At 39.9% G+C, this 21,521-nt stretch overlaps 1 pseudogene; it reads left to right on the top strand.

The window, feature by feature from the left end:
* LOC110597011 (KH domain-containing RNA-binding protein QKI pseudogene) overlaps positions 1–18,216 on the top strand; it is a 54,207-nt pseudogene extending 35,991 nt beyond the window's left edge.
* Positions 18,217–21,521: the final 3,305 nt, after the last annotated feature.

The raw sequence follows: 21,521 nt of genomic DNA, 5'->3' as shown, positions 1-21,521 counted from the left end.
AGAGAACAGCTAGTCTTGATGTACTAAATAAAAGGTTGTATTTTGAAGCCTGGTGTTTGAATGGCACCAGGACATTCTTTGTTGATGATGACACTGTTCTCCAGATGGTGTCAGGCTGCTCAGTTCATTGAAAACTCAAATTTCAGAGTCAGGCCTATGATAGCTGCTCAGTTAAACATGGGCCCAACCTGGACATGATTGAATAGAGTTTTCTTCTGCCTTACTTGTGCACTTGTGCCATTTGGGCTCCTTCACCTCTCTGCATTCTGATGCCCTGAAGACTAGTATACAGATGTCTGAGTTCCTTAGGACTTTGGACTTTAGATCCTGATGAGAAAGCTCCCTGCTGTGCTGCTCTTAGGACTGCAGTGTGGATCTGTTCTTTTGTTTTCCTGATGCTTTTTCTGCCAGGAAATTCATTGAAAAACATTTAATGTTAATTTATACATAATATCTGTACACATTTATGGGTTACAGTGTGATCTTTATGTATGTGTATTCATATTTATACATATATTTAAAATGACTGGATCAGGGTCATTGCAAATGCATTGTCTCAAACATTTATAATTTTTTATGTGAGGAACTTTTAAAATCCTCTCTATTAGCTACTTTGAAGTATTCAATGAATTGTTGTCAACCATAATTACCTTGTTATACCATAAGATCTTAAATGAATCTCTTGTAGTTCAGAACTGCAGCCCTGTGGGAATTTTTCTTGTTTTGTTTTAGCAATGATTAAAGAAGCCTCCTAGGACCAACCAAGGTAAATTTTCTGAAAGACTTCTTTGAGGAGTTGTTTGGTCTGTGCTTTGAGTTATAAACTAAACAAAATACCTGCTATGTTTGGTCAAAATCAGTCTAGCCGTATCCATGGGGTGTGGTAGTGGAAATGGTATTTCCAATTGTTGGTATAGATCATGGTTGTCAGAAAAATCTTAATGGGGCTCTGCATTTCTTCATTTCTCTTGAGCCATAGTGTTGAACACCTTCATTCTGGGCTGTATTACCAAGGATGTTTGAGAGTGAGCAACCTTGGAAGGTAGAGAGTGTGTTTTCCTTTGGAGCAGAGAACAGCTATTCTTGATGTACTAAATAAATGGTTTAGGGTGCTCAACTCATGTGCAAAAATGCCACCTGACATTCTTTGCATGGCTTTGTGGAAATAGTGCAACAAAATGCTGCTGTTTGGGCACCTGCTATTGCTGTGAGTGGCAATATGTTCTTTGTTTCTGATCTAGGAGTTTTTGTGTTCTGCAGCATCTGTGAAACTGTGGCTGGATAGCATTTTAGTTTGAAAATATGGTAAAGTCTCAGAACCTTCACAATTATCAATGATGATCATGAAGAGAAGGAAGAACGAGATAAAGTGAAGGATGGTAATCATGACTGAATGATTTTGCTTAACTCATCAGATCAGATTTCAGGGATCTCCAGGCTGGATCTTTCCATTGCACAATGTTGTTTTCTCCTTTTCTGAGGGCCAGGAGTGATGCTAATAACCCCACATATCACTGACCTTGTAGATAAACAAGGTGGCATAAAAGATGTCATGCAGTGCTCAGGGGACAACCCCTGGGAGTTCCTTGAGCCAGCTCAGCTTCTCTCCTGTTAGGGTGTATGTCTCACTCCTGCCTCTGTCCTTGGACTCCTCACATCCTGGGGACTAGTTGCTGGTTCCATCCTAGGAGTCTGGGCTGCACAGACCTTCCAGAGCACTCCCCATATGGGCACAACTCTCTCACTACTCAGGACCCAGAAGCTGTGGCTTCCCCCAGGGACTGTCCTAGGTCTCAGGGAGAAAAAAAAGGACTGTCCCTAAACATAGCATCCCAAGCTATACCATCACCCAGCCACAAGTCCCCTATCCACCTCTAGCTCCTGCACCTGCAGCAGATGTCTCACCATAGAGCACATCCTCACATGGTGGCCACACTCAAATTTGGAAATCTGGGACTGGCTGGATTCTGGGAAATTCTCAGGGGACTGGGCAGGGGATCTCCCCAGCTGTTGCAGGTGCAGCTCTAGATGCCCATGACTTCCCCTGCTCCAGACTGACATACACTGAGAGCTGAATTCTGGCAGTGACAGAGGAGTCTTGGTCTAGCTGGCCATTTTCTCAGTGGAACCTGGCTTGTCTCTCCTGGGGAAAAGGTTTAGGTATGCCCTTCTAGTTTCTCTCCTGTCAAAAAGACTTGCTCTAGCCTCCTGCTGCCTGATTTCTACTCACAGGCCTCAGAGTCTCTGCCTGTGGCTATAGGACATGCATCTTTCCTAGGCCCAGGTGTCTTCAGCTTCCTGCTCCATTTTATCCCCAATGGTTCTTCTCATGTCATGTGATTGTCCCACTGCAGAGTAGAGAATTGCAGATTCTGAGGCAGAGGATGACTGAGTATTTGGGTGGGGGCATAACAATGGTTCTGAGTCTCACAATTCTCAGTTAGGGTCTAGCTCTCTAGATCCAAGTCCCCTTGGAGCGGCCTCTGAGAACCTAAGAACCCTGGCACCTGTGGTAATCTTTGGTGATATGAGTAGACCCTTTCATAGCTCTCCCTCAGGTACCAGACTTACCATCCTGGCAAGGATCTTCTAGTTTCTTATATTGATGAGTTAGTGGGGTTACAGAGAGGGAGGGTTTCTCATGTTAAGACACAGAGCATGTTTGTGTAAAGTCTGTGTCCTGGCAATTGGCCAGTACAAGGAAGAGACCTAAGAGAACAAGGCATTTTATACTTGGGATGGAGTCAGCCTGAAACCCAATGGTGGTTTTTAGGGCAATTTGAATTCTTTAACTTCAAACTCTCCATCCAACTGCTTAGAATGCTCCCTGACAGAGAGAGTTCAACAGGGGGCAGCAGCAGAGACCAGCCGGGAACTGAGGAACAGAAAGTGTTGAAGCTCTTCTGCAGGGAGGAGGCCTGGTATCCAGTGGAAGGCTGCAGGGGCAGCTACAAGAGAGGGGATGCAGGGATTAGACTGTGGTTCTGCATTCTTGCTGTGTTAGCTTCCCATCATTCTAACAAACACCTGAAATAATGACCATTTTACCATATGAGTTAAAAGACAGGAGAAGTGCTCATAGGTTGAATCAAGAATGGGAATGAGCATAAAAATGTTAGTATGCACATCATACTTGTGACAACAGCATCATATGCAAGAATAGATGAGGGGAGGAGGAGAGGGAACATGGTAATAGAACTCAGGTAGCATCATTGCAAACTATGTTGGTATTGATTTTTTTTTATTTTTATTTTTTATTTTTATTTTTATTTTTTTATTGGTTGTTCAAATCATTACAAGGCTCTTGACATATCATATTTCAAACATTAGTTTCAAGTGAGGTATGAACTCCCATTTTTACCCCAAAAACAAATTGCAGAATCACATCGATTACACATACACATTTTTACATAATGCCATACTAGTAACTGTTGTATTCTGCTATCTTTCCTATCCTCTACTATCCCCCCTCCCCCCCATTTCTCTTTTTATCCCGTCTACTGTAATTCGTTTCTCTCCTTGTTTTTTTCTCCCCTGTCCCCTCACAACCTCTTATATGTAGTTTTTTATAACAATGAGAGTCTCTTTCCATTTCCATGCAATTCCCCTTTTCTCTCCCTTTCCCTCCCACCTCGTGTCTCTGTTTAATGTTAATATTTTCTTCCTGCTCTTCCTCCCTGCTCTATTCTTAGTTGCTCTCATTATATCAAAGAAGACATCTGGTATTTGTTTTTTAGGGATTGGCTAGCTTCACTAAGCATAATCTGTTCTAGTGCCATCCATTTCCCTGCGAATTCCATGATTTTGTCATTTTTTAATGCAGAATAATACTCCATGGTGTATAAATTCGACATTTTTTTAATCCATTCATCCATTGAAGGGCATCTGGGTTGGTTCCACAGTCTAGCTATTGTGAATTGTGCTGCTGTGAACATCGATGTGGCAGTATCCCTGTAGTACGCTCTTTTAAGGTCTTCAGGGAATAGTCCGAGAAGGGCAATAGCTGGATCAAATGGTGGTTCCATTCCCAGCTTTCCCAGGAATCTCCATACTGCTTTCCAAATTGGTCGAACCAATTTGCAGTCCCACCAGCAATGTACAAGAGTACCCTTTTCCCCACATCCTCGCCAGCACTTGTTGTTGTTTGACTTCCTAATGGCTGCCAATCTTACTGGAGTGAGATGGTATCTTAGGGTGGTTTTGATTTGCATTTCTCTGACTGCTAGAGAAGGTGAGCATTTTTTCATGTACTTGTTGATTGATTGTATGTCCTCCTCTGAGAAGTGTCTGTTCAGGTCATTGGCCCATTTGTTGATTGGGTTATTTGTTTTCTTATTGTCTAATTTTTTGAGTTCTTTGTATACTCTGGATATTAGGGCTCTATCTGAAGTGTGAGGGGTAAATATTTGTTCCCATGATGTAGGCTCCCTATTTACTTCTCTTATTGTTTCTCTTGCTGTGAAAAAACTTTTTAGTTTAAGTAAGTCCCATGTGTTGATTCTTGCCATTAACTCTTGTGCTATGGGTGTCCTGTTAAGGAATTTGGAGCCCGACCCCACAATATCTAGATCAGAACCAACTTTTTCTTCTATCATATGCAGAGTCTCTGATTTGATATCCAGGTCCTTGATCCATTTTGAGTTAACTTTTGTGCATGGTGAGAGGAGGGGATTCAGTTTCATTTTGTTGCATATGGATTTCCAGTTTCCCAACACCATTTGTTGAAGATGCTATCCTTCCTCCATTGCATGCTTTTAGCCCCTTTATCAAATATAAGATATTTGTAACTTTGTGGATTAGTCTCTGTGTCCTCTATTCTATACCATTGGTCCACCCACCTGTTCTGGTACCAGTACCATGCTGTTTTTGTTACTATTGCTCTGTAATATAGTTTGAAGTCTGGTATTGCTATACCACCTGATTCACACTTCCTGCTTAGAATTGCTTTTGCTATTCTGGGTCTTTTATTTTTCCATATGAATTTCATGATTGCTTTGTCTATTTCTACAAGCAATGCCATTGGGATTTTGATTGGCATTGCATTAAACCTATAGAGAACTTTTGGTAATATCACCATTTTGATGATGTTAGTTCTGCCTATCCATGTACAGGGTATATTTTTCCATCTCCTAAGATCTTCTTCTACTTCTCTTTTTAGAGTTCTGTAGTTTTCATTGTATAAATCTTTCACCTCTTTTGTTAGGTTGATTCCCAAGTATTTTATTTTTTTTGAGGATATTGTGAATGGAGTGTTTTCCCTTATTTCCATTTCAGAAGTTTTGTTGCTGATATAAAGAAATGCCTTTGATTTGTGTGTGTTGATTTTATATCCTGCCACTTGGCTGAATTCATTTATTAGTTCTAGTAGTTTTTTTGTAGACCCTTTTGGGTCTTCTAGATATATAATCATGTCATCCGCAAATAGTGATAATTTAAGCTCTTCTTTTCCAATTTTTATGCCTTTAATTTCTTTCGTTTGTCTAATTGCTCTGGCCAGTGTTTCGAGAACTATATTGAATAGAAGTGGTGATAGAGGACATCTCTGCCTTGTTCCAGATTTTAGAGGGAATGCCTTCAATTTTTCTCCATTCAGAATGATGCTAGCCTGGGGCTTAGCATAGATAGCTTTTACAATGTCAAGGTAAGTTCCTGTTATCCATAGTTTTTCTAATGTTTTGAACATAAAGGGATGCTGTACTTTGTCGAATGCTTTTTCTGCGTCTATCGAGATGATCATATGGTTCTTATTTTTAAGTCTATTGATATGGTGAATAATATTTATTGATTTCCGTATATTGAACCATCCTTGCATCTCAGGGATGAATCCTACTTGATCATGGTGCACAATTTTTTTGATGTGCCTTTGTATCCGATTCGCCAGAATTTTATTGAGGATTTTTGCATCTAGGTTCATCAGAGATATTAGACTGTAGTTTTCTTTCTTTGATGTGTCTTTGTCTGGCTTCGGAATCAATGTGATGTTGGCCTCATAGAATGATTTTGGAAGAGCTCCCTCTTTTTCTATTTCCTGGAATAACTTGAAAAGTATTGGTATTAATTCTTCTTTAAAGGTTTTGTAAAACTCCGCTGTATACCCATCCGGTCCTGGGCTTTTCTTGGTTGGTAGTCTTTTGATGGCTTCTTAAATTTCATCCATTGATATTGGTCTGTTCAAATTGTGTGTGTCCTCCTGACTCAGTCTGGGCAAATCGTATGTCTTAAGGAATTTATCGATGTCTTCACTATCCTCTATTTTATTGGAGTATAGGTTTTCAAAATAATTTCTAATTGTCTTCTGTATTTCTGTAGCATCTGTTGTGATATTGCATTTTTCGTCCCTTATGCTAGTAATTTGATTTCTCTCTCTTATTCTCTTTGTTAGCATGGCTAAGGGTCTGTCAATCTTGTTTATTTTTTCAAAGAACCAACTTTTAGTTTTGTTAATTTTTTCAATAGTTTCTTTTGTTTCAATTTCGTTGATTTCCGCTCTGATTTTAATTATTTCTTGCTTTCTGCTACATTTGCTGTTGTTTTGCTCTTCCTTTTCTAGGGCTTTGAGATGAAGTGTGAGCTCATTTTTTTGTTGGTTTTTCCTTTTTTTGAGGAATGACCTCCAGGCGATGAATTTCCCTCTTAAAACTGCTTTCATTGTGTCCCATAGATTCCGATAGGTTGTGTTTGTATTTTCATTTATCTCTAAGAATTTTTTGATTTACTCCTTTATGTCTTCTGTAACCCTTTGATCATTCAGTAACATATTGTTCATTTTCCATGTGATATTGTATTTTCCCTTCCTTCTTTTATCATTGATTTCCAGTTTCATTCCAGTATGATCAGATAAAATGCATGGTATTATCTCCACCCCTTTATATTTACTGAGGGTTGCCCTATGGCATAATATATGGTCTATTTTTGAGAAGGATCCATGTGCTGCTGAGAAAAAAGTATATCCATTTGATGATGGTTGATATATTCTATATATGTCAGTTAAGTCTATGTTATTGATTGTGGTATTGAGTTCTATAGTTTCTTTATTCAACTTTTGGTTGGAGGATCTGTCCAATGGTGAGAGAGGTGTGTTGAAGTCGCCCATAATTATTGTGTTGTGGTCTATTTGATTCTTGAACTTGAGGAGAATTTGTTTTATGAACTTCACAGCACCATTATTAGGTGCATAAATATTGATAATTATTATATCTTGTTGTTTAATGGTTCCTTTTAACAGAATATAATGTCCTTCCTTATCCCTTTGGATTAATTTAGTCTTGAAGTCGATTTTATTCGATATGAGGATGGCCACACCTGCTTGCTTGCGAGGACTGTGTGCGTGATATATTTTTTTCCAACCTTTCACCTTCAGCCTGTGTATGTCTTTTCCAGTCAGGTGTGTCTCCTGGAGGCAGCATATTGTTGGATTTGTTTTTTTAATCCATGTTACCAGCCTATGTCGCTTTATTGGAGTGTTTAAACCATTAATGTTTAGAGTTACTATTGATATATGGTTTGTACTTCCAGCCATGTTTGATTATTTATCTCTCTTTTTTTTTTTCAATTTAGTTTGTTTCTCCATGATTTGCTTCCCCCCCCTCTGTCTGTCTTTACTGAGGTACTTCCCACTGTTGGATTTGGTTATTGTTTTTCATTTCTTCCTCGTGGAGTGTTTTGCTCAAGATGCTTTGCAATGCTGGTTTTCTGGCTGCAAATTCTTTGAGTTTTTGTTTATCGCGAAAGATTTATATTTCGTTGTCGTACCTGAAGCTTAATTTTGCTGGATACAGGATTCTTGGTTGGCATCCATTGTCTTTCAGTGTTTGGAATACGTTGTTCCAGGATCTTCTTGCTTTCAGCGTCTGTGTTGAAAAATCCATTGTTAACCTTATTGGTTTACCCCTGAATGTAATCTGTCTCCTTTCTCTTGTAGCTTTTAATATTCTCTCTTTGTTCTGTATATTGGATATCTTCATAACAATGTGTCTTGGCGTTGGTCTACTGTGATTTTGTATGCTCGGTGTCCTGTATGCATCTACAATTTGTACATCTGTTTCCTTTTTTATTTCTGGAAAGTTTTCTGTAATTATTTCATTTAGTAAATTACTCATTCCCCTGGTTTCAATTTCTATCCCTTCCTCTATCCCAATGACTCTTAAATTTTTTTTTATATTATCGCATATCTCTTGTATGTTTCTCTCATGATTTTTAACCATCCTATCTGAGTTGGCTAGACTGTTTTCAATTTGATATATTTTGTCTTCATTATCAGACGTTCTGGCTTCTAGTTGCTCCACCCTATTAGTGATACTCTCATTTGAGATTTTAATTTGGTTTATAATTTCCTTCATTTCTAAGATTACTGTTTGATTCTTTTTTATAGTCTCTATCTCCTGATATAGATGCTTCACTTCTTCTTTTATCCTTTTATGTAATTCCTTCTCAATGTGTTCTTTCGCTGCTTGAATTTGCTGTCTTGTGTCCTCTTTAAGGTTCCATTCTATCTGTCTAAGGTGTTCCCTGAGTTCTTTATATGAGCACTTTTCTGATGACTCTATGTCGTCCTGAATATTTGGGCTGTCCTGTGTTGTTTGTACTCCTTTTCTTCCTTGCTTTTTCATACTGCTCATTTTGCTTTTTGTTCTGTTTGACTGTTGAGTTACTGTCTACTCCTATAAATTTATTTGATGCTTGGGAGGAAAGGTATTAGCAGGGAAGGGAAGAAATCACCAAAGAGAATGAGAATAACCAGGTAGAATTCAAGGAAGGGGGAATAAGAGAATTGAAAAGAAATGGAAAGACAGAGGAAGAGAAGAAAGAGAAAGAAAAAATTGAAGATTTAAAAGAATTAAAAAAAATAACAATAGTAATAATAGAGATGAGGATTAAAATTAAAAAATAAAATAAAATAAAATAAAATGAATTTTAAAAACACTTTTTTTTACAAAACAGCAACAACAACAACAACAACAAAAACCCAACAACTACATCCACAAAAAAAAATTAATAAATGCAGTCTTAGAGTCTGATTCACTATTCTTCCATTAGGTGAAGCTGTGCCCACCAGGCTAAGCTTCTCTTCTTAGTAGGCGGGAGCCTGTAACTGTGCAGCAGCCTTTCCTCCCCGACTGGGCGGGTCTGCTCACCGGTAATGCTCACCACAATACTGGCTACACACCAGGTCTGCTGCTCCTGTGTGCCCTGTTTTCATGGCCACCTGGGCACGCTCTCCCTGTTTGCCATTCCCTGGAATCCTAAGTTTGTAGGGCTTGGGGTTGAGGACCCGCAGCGAATTTGCTTGCCCTCTGGTAGTCACGCCCCTGGAAACTGGTTTAAGAGACCTCAGATGTTACCTCTGGTGGGAGCCGTAGCTGGGAGTTACGTGCGGTGGGTCCCGCGCCACTCCTGATTCCCCCGTGCGGGCAGGGCTGTTCGAAGTGCCCGGTGGTCGGGACTATTTGTCCGTTTGCCGTGTGGTCGGGGCCCTTTGCAGAGCCCAGTGGGCAGGAGTTGTTCACAGGAGCGGGGTGGGGGTGGGAGTGGGGGGTCGTGATTTGCAGCTCCGAACCGGCTGGGGGTGGGATGGGGGGGTGGGGGTGTTGTTTGTAGCGCCAAACCGCCAGAGGCAGTTCACAGACTCAGGCCTGCGGGCCCAGTCCAGCCGCGGCCATTTGTATGTTTGCTGCAGTTCGCTGCAGTTCGGCGGTGGCCGGCTGGAATGTGTCCCTGATCCGCATTGTTCCGAACCGGCTGGGGGTGGGGTGGGGGTGTTGTTTGCAGCGACAAACTGCCAGAGGCAGTTCACAGACTCAGGCCTGCGGGGGCCCAGTCAGCCGCGGCCTTTCGTACGTTCGCTGCAGTTCACTGCAGTTCCTGCCGTGGCCGGCGGGATTGTGTCCCTGTGGGATTGTGTCCCTGATCCGCGTTGCCTAGATTCACTCGCCTGAGACAAACTGACCCCTCCCACAGACTTACTAGTTATCGGCAGGTCTCCTTTCAATGGAATATTGTTAGAAGTTCCTCAGCAGGTCCCATGCAACTGTATTTATGTGTCTCTCTGATCCCGTTACTGCGGAGGCACAGAAAATGCTGCCTGCTCGCTGGCCGCCATGTTGGAACCCGTATGTTGGTATTGATTTAAAGTAGTTGGTGTAAAGCATGTAGAAACCATTATGAAAATAAATTTAAAGTGTATATAAAAGGCTATGAAAGGTAACCAAATTGATATGATGGGGAAAAAATAAACTAATCACAATGGGAGATGGTAGTGAATAAGTAAGAAACTTAACAAAAGGTAAAACACGTGTAGAAATCCGCACATTGGCAGAAATCTGTCATTATCTGGGATGACATTAGATGGAACACATAAGTCTTGGTTTCTCAGTACCTAAGAAGCCAGCATCTGCACAAGGTTTAACAAAATTTCTCTAAACTCGTGCATGTGGGGAGATAGGCTTGAGTTTGAAAGATTGTCCTCTAACAGAAAGAAAGCCCCTGGTAACAGAAACTTGACCTGCCATGACTTCGAGTGCATTGTGAATGCCACCAATCTGAGACATAGGACAGGGTACGTTTTGGCACAACTGGCACAGAATGAGGCTGGGCATCCTGACAACAGGCTCTCCAGTGACAGAAGATTTGGGGTCCTCTGGAGAAGGGCTGCTAGTCTGTTAATCCTCAACCAGCAAGTGTCAGTGGAAGGGCATTCAGAGGAAGCCAAGAGAGAAGCTGGGGTTACATAGGCAGAGTTCAAGAGTGAGGCCAGCCCTGGGGGTGAAAAGGAGGAGTCCAACTTAAGTCCCTGAGTGGGCATCAGGAGAGTTTAAACTGTATCTGGGGCTGCAGTGACCACATTCCGAGGGTCAGATTAATACAGAGTCACCCCCAGGACACAGGCAAGAGCCAAGGCACAGAGGACCTCACCTGTGAAATGCACTGAAGGAGGCTGATCATATGTGTAAGCATGGAAGAATTTCCATGAATTTCCTTATGGAGAACACGCTGAGGTTCAGATGAGGGAGCACAGTGTGAGAAGATGGGGCTCTTAGGGTCTATTTTCTTCTCCCAGCATGTCTGCATGTGCCTCTTGCTAATCTCAGGGAACAATTTACCACTGTCCAGAAGTCAACGCTGGGAAGGCTTCTCTATCCTAGGGCCTTCCGAAGACGCCTGCACAGTCTTCTCTGGAATTTCCTCCCACCTCCAGCCAAATTCGTAACTCAGGAAGAATTTTCTATGTGGTCTTGCATGAGAGAAGGGGGCACTTGTTCACTTCTCCCTGCATGGAGTATGGACAGGCTCCTTGAGGAGACTCTCAAAGTGACACTGACTCTCATCAGCCTCAATTCATAGCCCTAAACCTGGAATACACCTTGGTTCAGAGACAGGATCATCTCTGCTTTAGGAATCCTTGAGAAATTATCTTTAAGAGCTCAGCCCTAGAAACTATGACACTGATGAGCTTCACAGACAATAAAGGACCTAAAGTTGATTTGTCCATTAGGGCTGAATTATGGTGCTTTTAGACATGCCACATAAAACATGGATGACTAAAAACATGGCTATTAATGGTACATTGCAGAATGAGATGTGTCAAACACAATGTTTGAGGCTAAAATTGGTAGTAAATCCACAAAAGTATAAACAATGAATAAGTAAATGAAAAAGTAATGAATAAGTTGAATAAGTAAACAATGCAGAACATGTGAAATGCTTAAAAGCATGTCAACAACAAAAGGAACATTAAATGAAATGTCAAAGAGGAAACTAAAGTCCATCTGGGAGCTACTGAGAGAACTATGAGGAATGTGAGGGTCCATGGTGTCCTTATGCTGAGTCACTTGTCATCAGTGGTCTCTCAGCAGGGAATACCCTGCCCATGGACAGAAACATGGAAGGGCAACAGACTGTCTGAACTAGACCCAGATTAAAAAAAAAAATAGCTCAGAAGAATTGGAAGAATGTTAAACGTGTCAACAACTGGAAATTGACTATAACCATTGTTCAGGGAAGTCAAGGATGATACTTTGCTCAAAGAAGCTTGAAGAAGGTTGAATGCTGAACCTCCAACTCCTCAGAATCTTCTTTTGACCTCACAGTTGATTCGAGTGTCTTCCTATCAGTATTATGCCCAGGGAATTCACAATTTGCATGGTGACCAAATACACAGTTACCCTAAAAATCTATAGATGAATGGCTCTCAGAGAGCCCAGCTGTGATGTGCATTTGAGGACAGAAATCAATGAAGAGAGATCTCCCACATGGGCATTCAGGGACTCTTATGTTTTGGATATAGATGTCCCACAAAAGCTCATGTGTGAGACAATGCAAGAATCTTGAGAGGAAAAATGAAGAGGTTGTGAGGTGTAAATTAATCCATGGTTAATCCAATGATATAGGTGGTAACTATATGCAGGTAGACTATGGCTGAATGAGGTTATCACTGGGGATGGGACATTGTGGTTTATATTTTGTTCTTGGTGAGCTGAGGTCTCTCTGCTTTCTGATGGTCATGACTAAAGTTGCTTTTCTTTTCCATGTCATCTGGCCATGGTATTCTACCTCACTTTGGGCCCAGAGCAATGGAGATGGCCCTATATGGACTGACACTTCTGAAAGCATGAGGGGGAAAAATTCCTCCTCTAAATTGTTGTTGTTGGGTTCTCATCACATCAGCAACAGACATATCTGACTAATCATGGACCAGGAAGGCCATTCTATACTCAGAAAGCTGCTCTAATCCTGCTAAATTCTGTGGTAAATATACAGATGCCTCATCTAGTACTACTCATTCTTTGCATTAGATAAAATGAACATAGAGTCAGATGTTTTAGTTACTGTGAATTATGAAAGAATTGAAGTATCAGAACCATGCTGGAGGTGAATCCAAGGACATGTGAACAACCTGAGCTCTCCTCTCTATGTAGTGGCTCAACAGATACACATATGCATGCATAAGTCACAGGATTGCAGGGCTTCAATTTTATCCTCCGTGGCTAGTATAACAGAAAGCATTCCTCCTATTACCAGAAATAAACATATAATCAATTTTGAGAAATAAACTGAAGCTATGAAATTTGTAACTAAAAAAGGCACCATATCCCACCTGGGATAACCAGAAACTCATTCCTATATCCATATGATATCCAGGCCACATGCACTAAGATAATATTATCCAACAAACCGCCCAAACAAAAAATGCTCATCTTTTCCCAATAAGATAATAAAATATATTTTTTGACCTCAAGTATGTTCATTTCCCTCCATTTTGATATCCTGTAAGTTAAATATTGAAATATAAAGTTAACTATTTTTTTTTTCTTTTTGGTACCAGGGATTGAACTCAGGATCACTAGAGCATTGAGCCGAGTCCCCAGAACTATCTTGTATTTTATTTAAAAATAGGGCCTCACTGAATAGCTTAGTGCCTTGGTTTTGTTCATACTGTCTTTGATCTCATGATTCTCTTGCCTCAGTCTCCTGAGCAGCTGGAAATACAGGCATGTGTCACCATGCTTGGCTAAAGTTACCTATTTTTAACACACCTATGTTAGATGACACTAGGATCACACAGAGGAAGGAAATCATATTCAAACACATTCACATTAAAATAAATATTTTCTCATAGAATTCTAATTCCTGTGTTCATCATTGATACTTTCTTCACTCCCCATTTCTAAGTCCCTTGATCACCAAAACGTGCTTTGGCTAGTGTTGATCTCTAGCTAGTACTGCCAGGTGGAATGGCCCAAATCATCACTGCAGACAACACAGGTGCACCAATAGCCCTGCTGAAGTGAATTGTGTTGGTTTTCTGACCTTAACTGCAGTCTAATGAAGGAATAGAGAACATGCTTCTTTCCATGCATTGCCTCCTTATTTTGAGTCAGCCGTGGCAACCTAATTCCCCTGATTATCAAACCAATCATGTCCCAATAGCCCCAACTTGGTCTAATGATTCCTTGTCATGAGTAGCAAAAGGGAGGCTTGGACCCAGGTTAGAGCAGTCATTCTTGTGTCATGTGTGGAGCTAAGTCCTCTGCACTAGACCAATATAGGGTTGAATTACTGAACTGGGAAGCAAACATTGTGCTAGTGGGTCACTAGTGTGTGGAGTCACTCCCAGTCCCAGGCCCTCATTCCAGCTCCAGGAATCCTGCCTATGCCACAAACATCATCATGTATTGAATATGGGTGAAACCTGTCACCAAAATTCATCTTTGACTCCTCAAAATCCAATCAACCTTTTTTGTCAGACCTGGTGTTTTAGGATGTTGGAGAAATGTAAGAGTAGTAATGGCAGGGATATGGCTTGATTACTGCCCTTTATTGGCTGTGACATAAGCATTGTGCTCAGAAGCCCCATGTTGAATACCACAATGGTGGTTAAGGTGTTCACTAAGTCCATGGATAACAGTTTTGGCAGAAGCACTGCAGGCAAGGAAAAAAAGCTCCCTCAAGGGTAAATGCATGTTTCACTGAGAACTAATGTCAGTCTGCCATGATAAAAGGTCTAGTGTCATCAAACTGCTCTGAGGTACCTGGCTGCTTCCCATAGGAAATAATCTCATATTAGAACTCAGGGTTGGATTTGGCTGTTGCCACCTGGCTGTAGGCAGGTCACCTCTGTGAGTGGAAATCTGTTTTCATGACCACATGAATAATCTCTCTTCATGAAAGCATGGGCATTGTGTTCATGACTTGAATGGGAAAACATATTTGTGTCTAGGGATGGAAGCCATCTGAGATACACCAATTGAATTAAGAACCACCTCATCATCAGGATCATTTCCTTCTCAGGTCACTCTTTGTTGAATATGACCTGGCACAAAAATACCTTCATGTTGTTTTTGACATTGCAAACACAGAGTTTATTTATTTTTTACTCTAAAAGCTTGATGATCAAAAAAGTCACTTAAAATCAACATTGCATTTCTATGAACACAAACATAACAATGGCAGAAGCTTGTAACAGTGAATAGTGAAAAGACTGCTTTTTTATACCCCCAAATTAGATTATTTATATAACTTCTATTTTTATATATGAATATACAACTAGTGTAACTCTGCATCATGTATAATGACAAGAATGGTCAATTATATTCCATTTATATATATATATATATATATATATATATATATATATATATATATATATCCCAAACCACTCTACTGTCATGTATATCTAAAAAGAAGAAATAAAAACTTAAGCAATTAGGGCTGGGGATGTGGCTCAAGCGGTAGCGCGCTCGCCAGGCATGCGTGCGGCCTGGGTTCGATCCTCAGCACCACATACCAACAAAGATGTTGTGTCTGCCGAGAACTAAAAAATAAATATTAAAAATCTCTCTCTCTCTCTCTCTCTCTCTCTCTCTCTCTCTTCTCTCTCACTCTCTCTAAAAGAAAAAACTTAGGCAATTATACTATGTAGATTTAGAAATGTTGTGTTATTATATTACTTAAATTATGGACTTTCATAAGACAGTTGGTCAAACTGTAGTTTTGAAACAAACATCATTTTCCTTCAAAGTTGAATTTATTCTAAAAATCATGAATCATATTTATATTATGTGCTTGTAAATATGAAAGGGTAAATGTTATTTCTGCTAACAACTCAGTGGTTAGAAAATTACCAATCATGCTTTGATTATTTGGTTAAGTAAATCTACCTTAACAAATGTAAATGAGAAAATAGAAAACAAATCAGACATTTCTGAGAAAATTTCACTGTCCAAATTAACATGTAACATATTTCAAAGAAACGACATGAGAAAAAGAATGTAAATTATATCATAAATAATGTTCATTCAATCTTTGTGGAAATGATACTTCTTTGTTATAGTGGGTTATGTAACATTATTAAAATAATTATGCATGCCTTTTTAATTTTAATGTGGTTAGGAGTCGTTGCATAATCAGGTTTCACTGTATTATTATTAGACATTGTTGAACTGGAGCCCTCAGGTAGCAGTAGTGTCACACTCACCTTGTACCCAAAGCCTCATCTCCACCCATGGGACATACATGGGACTCCTGGGAGAGTGTCTGGTACTGGAAACTTGGAGATATGGGGCCTTTACCACGTGCCCATGCAGAGTACTAGGAGCAAGCCCTGCTGTTGCTCCTTCCCAGATGCAAATTATCCACTATGCTGAACCTCCTTGACCTTCTGACTGGAAAATCACACAGTTATGGCCTCATGTTCAAGTGATGACTGGTGTTGTTTTGTACCTACCAGGCTTTGCCCCATGTGCTGTAATTCAAAAGGTGTGTAATTCTCTACATCAGGTGACATGACTGTTACAAAACTCCCATGGTGACATGACAGTTCCAAAACAATTAGGATTGTTCTGTGGGGCTTTCCCTAAACATCAGATTTTGTCTCCTATCACCAATTCCTCTATTAGCATACATCTAGGGCATAAGATTGTCCATACAGCTGGGCCACCAGAATCACTGTGGCATATGTCACTATATCTCCTTATAGTGTAATATATACACATTCCTCAACTTTCACTGTAATTCATAGACAAGCTTCCAGAGCAGGGGCCAGTGCAGAGAGGCACACTGAGTCCTCAGCAGACAGTGCCCAGGGGTTGCCCCTGAACATTCCTCCTGTCTGGTGCTGGTGTCATGGCATTGGGTGAAGTGATCTGTGGAGTCTGGAATATGGTCAGGGGAAGTGGTAATCCCAGAAAACCTGATGGAGTAGGTGAATGACAAGAAGCTTTTGAGCAGCCTGTCCAAATTCTGGAGGATGTTCAGCCACTTCTAGCAGTTGACAGCGGAAGAAATTAGCAAAGTACCTAAAGACATGTACACACATTAAATGGCAGTACAAAAAAGAAAAAAGAGTGCAAAATTGACTGATTATGTGGGAACTATTGTTCAGTTATGACAGAAACTGAATGTGTCTGTAAAAGAATATTCAGATTTTTGCCACTAAAAAAATGGAGTGACCACTTTGGAAAGCAGATTGGAGATTCCTTAGAAAAATTTGAGGGAACCACCATTTGACCCAGCTTTCCCACTCCTAGGTGTATATGCAAAAGATTTAAAATCAGCACACCATAGTAATGCAGTGACATCAGTGATCATAGCAGCTGAATTCACAGTAGGTAATTCATGGAAATAACCTAGATGCCCTTCAACAGTTTAATGTATAAACAAACTGGTACATATGCAGAGTGGAATATTACTGAGCCTTAAAGAAAAAGGCATTGGCAGGTTAATGGACAGAGTTGGAGACTATCATGGAACAAAATAAGTTCCAAATATATTCTCTGATAAGTGGATCAGGTCCATAATATTCTGGAGGAGACTCAAGGAAAGAAGGAGAAATTTTGAATTGAGCAGATTAGAGCAGGTTGAGGGGAGGATGTGTGTGGGTGAGATGGTGGAATGAGAAAGGAATTACTACCCTTTGTATGGTATGATTTAACAAATGGAGTGATTCTGCATCATGTACAACCAGAGAAATGAAAAGATGTGCTCTATTTGTGTAAAAAAATTCAAAAAATTTAAATATCTAGATTTTAATTTTCTTGTTAGGAACTTTGGCCCCAGAGGATTTACAGCTAAAGAGCTTGAGACAGTAAATGGAGGCAAAACAACGGCCTGAGGCAAAGGCTCAGTAAGAGATAAATTCAAGGAGGAGGAAATAGAACAAACTGAATCAGGGGCATATACATGAAGATTCAGATGTACTAATCAATGTAGAAGATGCTCAGAATAGAGCAAAGTAAAACTAAAGACAGCAGGTATGAGCTTCTGATTCTGAATGACACCTGCAGAGGTGTCAACATTAAATCACCAGCCCTTGCATTTTCTCTTGTGGCAACAGCCCTGGTTGCTCCAAGGATCATAACTGGAGCTGCACATTTTCTCTCACCAGTGACCCTGAGTTATTGTCTCCAGCTGACCCTACCATAATTCCTTTGATCAGACAAATACAGACCTCTGTCATGCCAAAAGGAACTCCTCACACTACTGCTGTGATTATCCCTCCAGGGCCAGAGGCTGGGTTGATCTACACACCCTACAAATACCTTACACGTTGGCACCAGCCACTTCAGTCCTTGAGTGCCCTATTGAACTGCAGTGTCTACTAAAGTTTGAAGGCACAATATGTGTCTCCATCCTTTCCAAAGGGTTGTGACCGAAGGTGGAGTTCATAGGCAACTAACCTATGAACTTCTATCTCTGAACTCTTTGCCCAATATGACTTGACCATCCTGCCTGCTGATCACTTAAGTGATCATTTCCTTTGCTTGCCTGTGGTCAGTGCAACAAGATGAGGAACTTCTTTGTTCATTTGTCTTACCATCTAGGCAAACAAAATACAAATAAAACATTTTCTTCCAGCTCAGCTTTTTGTCCACCAAGTCCACCCTTGTGTGGATGAAAGTGGTTCTAGAACCTGTACTGAATAATAGTAAAGTATTAGGGACCAAATCATTCCAAGCACTGATCATCTTTCAATGTCTACCCCAAGAGACTGGTAAGAAGGCTTCCATGGGAGACAATGGCCCTTGACTACACAGTGACAGAGGGAGTTACAGTGGAAGAATTTTAGGAAACTTTTCTTCTCATAGAAAAGTCATACTCTCTCTGAATGAACTGTGTGCTGATGCAACATTCATGGACTCAGTCAGGCAAGTCATTGGTGAAGTGATTTGAAAAGTATTACAATTTCATGTACTGTTCAGTCACTATAGTGACCTCCAAGGGCAGAAGGCATTTTTAAAAATACATTTCCTCTCATATCTGAAGTATACGAAGATTATGCCCTGAGAGAAAAACTTAAAAAGATGTTTTAAAAGTAATGCAAAGAAGAAAAGTCCAAAAAACAATTTTTAAATTTCAGAGTTATTTAAGAGCTAAAATTTAAGAGTTATTGGGATAGAAGAAGGCATAGAGGACCAAATCACAGGAGTATACAATCTATTCAATGAAATAATACCAGAATCTTTCCAAACATGTAGAATAAATTGGAAATCCAAATTCAAGAAGCCTACAGGAAGCCAAATGTACAAAATCACAACAGATTCACATCAAGGCACAGTATAAGGAAAATGCCCAACATACAGAATAAGGAGAGAATTTTAAAAGCCACGAGAAAAAGGAATAAGATTACATATAGGGGAAAAACAATTGTGATAATGGCAGATTTTTCAACCCAGACCCTGAAATCCAGAAGATCCTGGAACAACATATATCAAGCTGTGTAAGATAATTGGTGCCAATCAAGAATCTTGTATTCAGCAAAATTAAGCTTTAGATTTGAAAATGAAATAAAAACTTTCCATGATAATCAAAAGTTAAAAGTATGCATAACTAGACAACTGGTGCTACAAAACATCCTTGGCAAAATATTTCATGAACAGGAAATGAAAAACAGCAATGAAAATCAACAGAGGGAGGTATGCAGTAAAGGAAAAAACTAATCAAAGAGGAAAACCAAGTCAACTTAAATAACAAAAATAAAAAAATATGGCTGGAAATACAAACCATGTCCCAATAGTAACCCTAAATGTTTTTTTTTTGGTCATTCACAACATTACAAAGCTCTTGGCATATCATATTTCATACATTAGATTGAAGTGGGTTATAAACTCCCACGTTTTACCCCAAATTCAGATTGCAGAATCACATCGGTTACACATCAACATTTTTACATAATGCCCTATTAGTAACTATTGTATTCTGATACCTTTCCTATCCCCTACTATCTCCCCTTCCCTCCCCTTCCATCTTCTCTCTCTACCCCATCTACTGTAATTCATTTCTCTCCTTGTTTATTGTCCCATTCCCCTCACAACCTCTTATATGTAATTTTGTATAGCAATGAGGGTCTCCCTTCATTTCCATGCAATTTCCCTTTTCTTTCCCTTTCCCTCCCATCTCATGTCTCTGTTTAAAGTTAATCTTTTTTTCCTGCTCTTCCTCCCTAGTCTGTTCATAGTTTCTCTCATTATATCAAAGAAGACATTTGGTATTTGTTTTTTAGGGATTGGCTAGCTTCACTAAGCATAATCTGTTCTAGTGCCATCCATTTCCCTGCAAATTCCATGATTTTGTCTTTTTTATTGCTGCATAATATTCCATAGTGTATAAATGCCACATTTTTTATCTGTTCATCTATTGAAGGGCATCTGGGTTGGTTCCACAGTCTAGCTATTGTGAATTGTGCTTCTATGAACATTGATGTAGCAGTATCCCTGTAGTACGCTCTTTTAAGGTCTTCAGGGAATAGTCCAAGAAGGGCAATAGCAGGGTCAAATGGTGGTTCCATTCCCAGCTTTCCCAGGAATCTCCAAACTGCTTTCCATATTGGCTGCACCAATTTGCAGTCCCACCAGCAATGCACAAGTGTACGCTTTTCTCCACATCCTCCCCAGCACTTGTTGTTTGACTTCATAGTGGCTACCAATCTTACTGGAGTGAGATGGTATCTTAGGGTGGTTTTGATTTGCATTTCTCTGACTGCTAGAATGGTGAGCATTTTTTCATGTACTTGTTGATTGATTGTATATCCTCCTCTGAGAAGTGTCTGTTCAGGTCCTTGGCCCATTTGTTGATTGGGTTATTTGTTATCTTATTGTCTAATTTTTTGAGTTCTTTGTATACTCTGGATATTAGGGCTCTATCTGAAGTGTGAGGAGTAAAGATTTGTTCCCAGGATGTAGGCTCCCTATTTACCTCTCTTATTGTTTCTCTTGCTGAGAAAAAACTTTTCAGTTTAAGTAAGTCCCATGTGTTGATTCTTGTTATTAACTCTTGTGCTATGGGTGTGCTATTAAGGAATTTGGAGCCCGACCCCACAATATGTAGATCGGAGCCAACTTTTTCTTCTCTCAGACGCAGAGTCTCTGATTTGATATCAAGCTCCTTGATCCATTTTGAGTTAACTTTTGTGCATGGCAAGAGAAAGGGATTCAGTTTCATTTTGTTGCATATGGATTTCTAGTTTTCCCAGCACCATTTGTTGAAGATGCTATCCTTCTTCCATTGCGTGCTTTTAGCCCCTTTATCAAATATAAGATAATTGTAACTTTGTGAATTAGTCTCTGGGTCCTCTATTCTATACCATTGGTCCACCTGCCTGTTTTGGTACCAGTACCATGCTGTTTTTGTCACTATTGTTCTGTAATATAGTTTGAAATCTGGTATCGCTATACCGCCTGATTCACACTTTCTGCTTAGAATTGCTTTTGCTATTCTGGGTCTTTTATTTTTCCATATGAATTTCATGATTGCTTTATCTATTTCTACAAGAAATGCCGTTGGGATTTTGATTGGCATTCCAATAAACCTATAGAGAACTTTTGGTAATATCGCCATTTTGATGATGTTAGTTCTGCCTATCCATGAACAGGGTATATTTTTCCATCTTCTAAGATCTTCTTCTACTTCTCTCTTTAGGGTTCTGTAGTTTTCATTGTATAAATCTTTCACCTCTTTTGTTAGGTTGATTCTCAAGTATTTTATTTTTTTGGAGGATATTGTGAATGGAGTGTTTTTCCTCATTTCTG

The sequence above is a fragment of the Ictidomys tridecemlineatus genome, chromosome 2, assembly GCF_052094955.1.
Source record: "Ictidomys tridecemlineatus isolate mIctTri1 chromosome 2, mIctTri1.hap1, whole genome shotgun sequence".
NCBI lineage: Eukaryota > Metazoa > Chordata > Mammalia > Rodentia > Sciuridae > Ictidomys > Ictidomys tridecemlineatus.
Note: the sequence above shows the minus strand (reverse complement) of the source record. Positions and strands in the feature narration are given on the sequence as shown.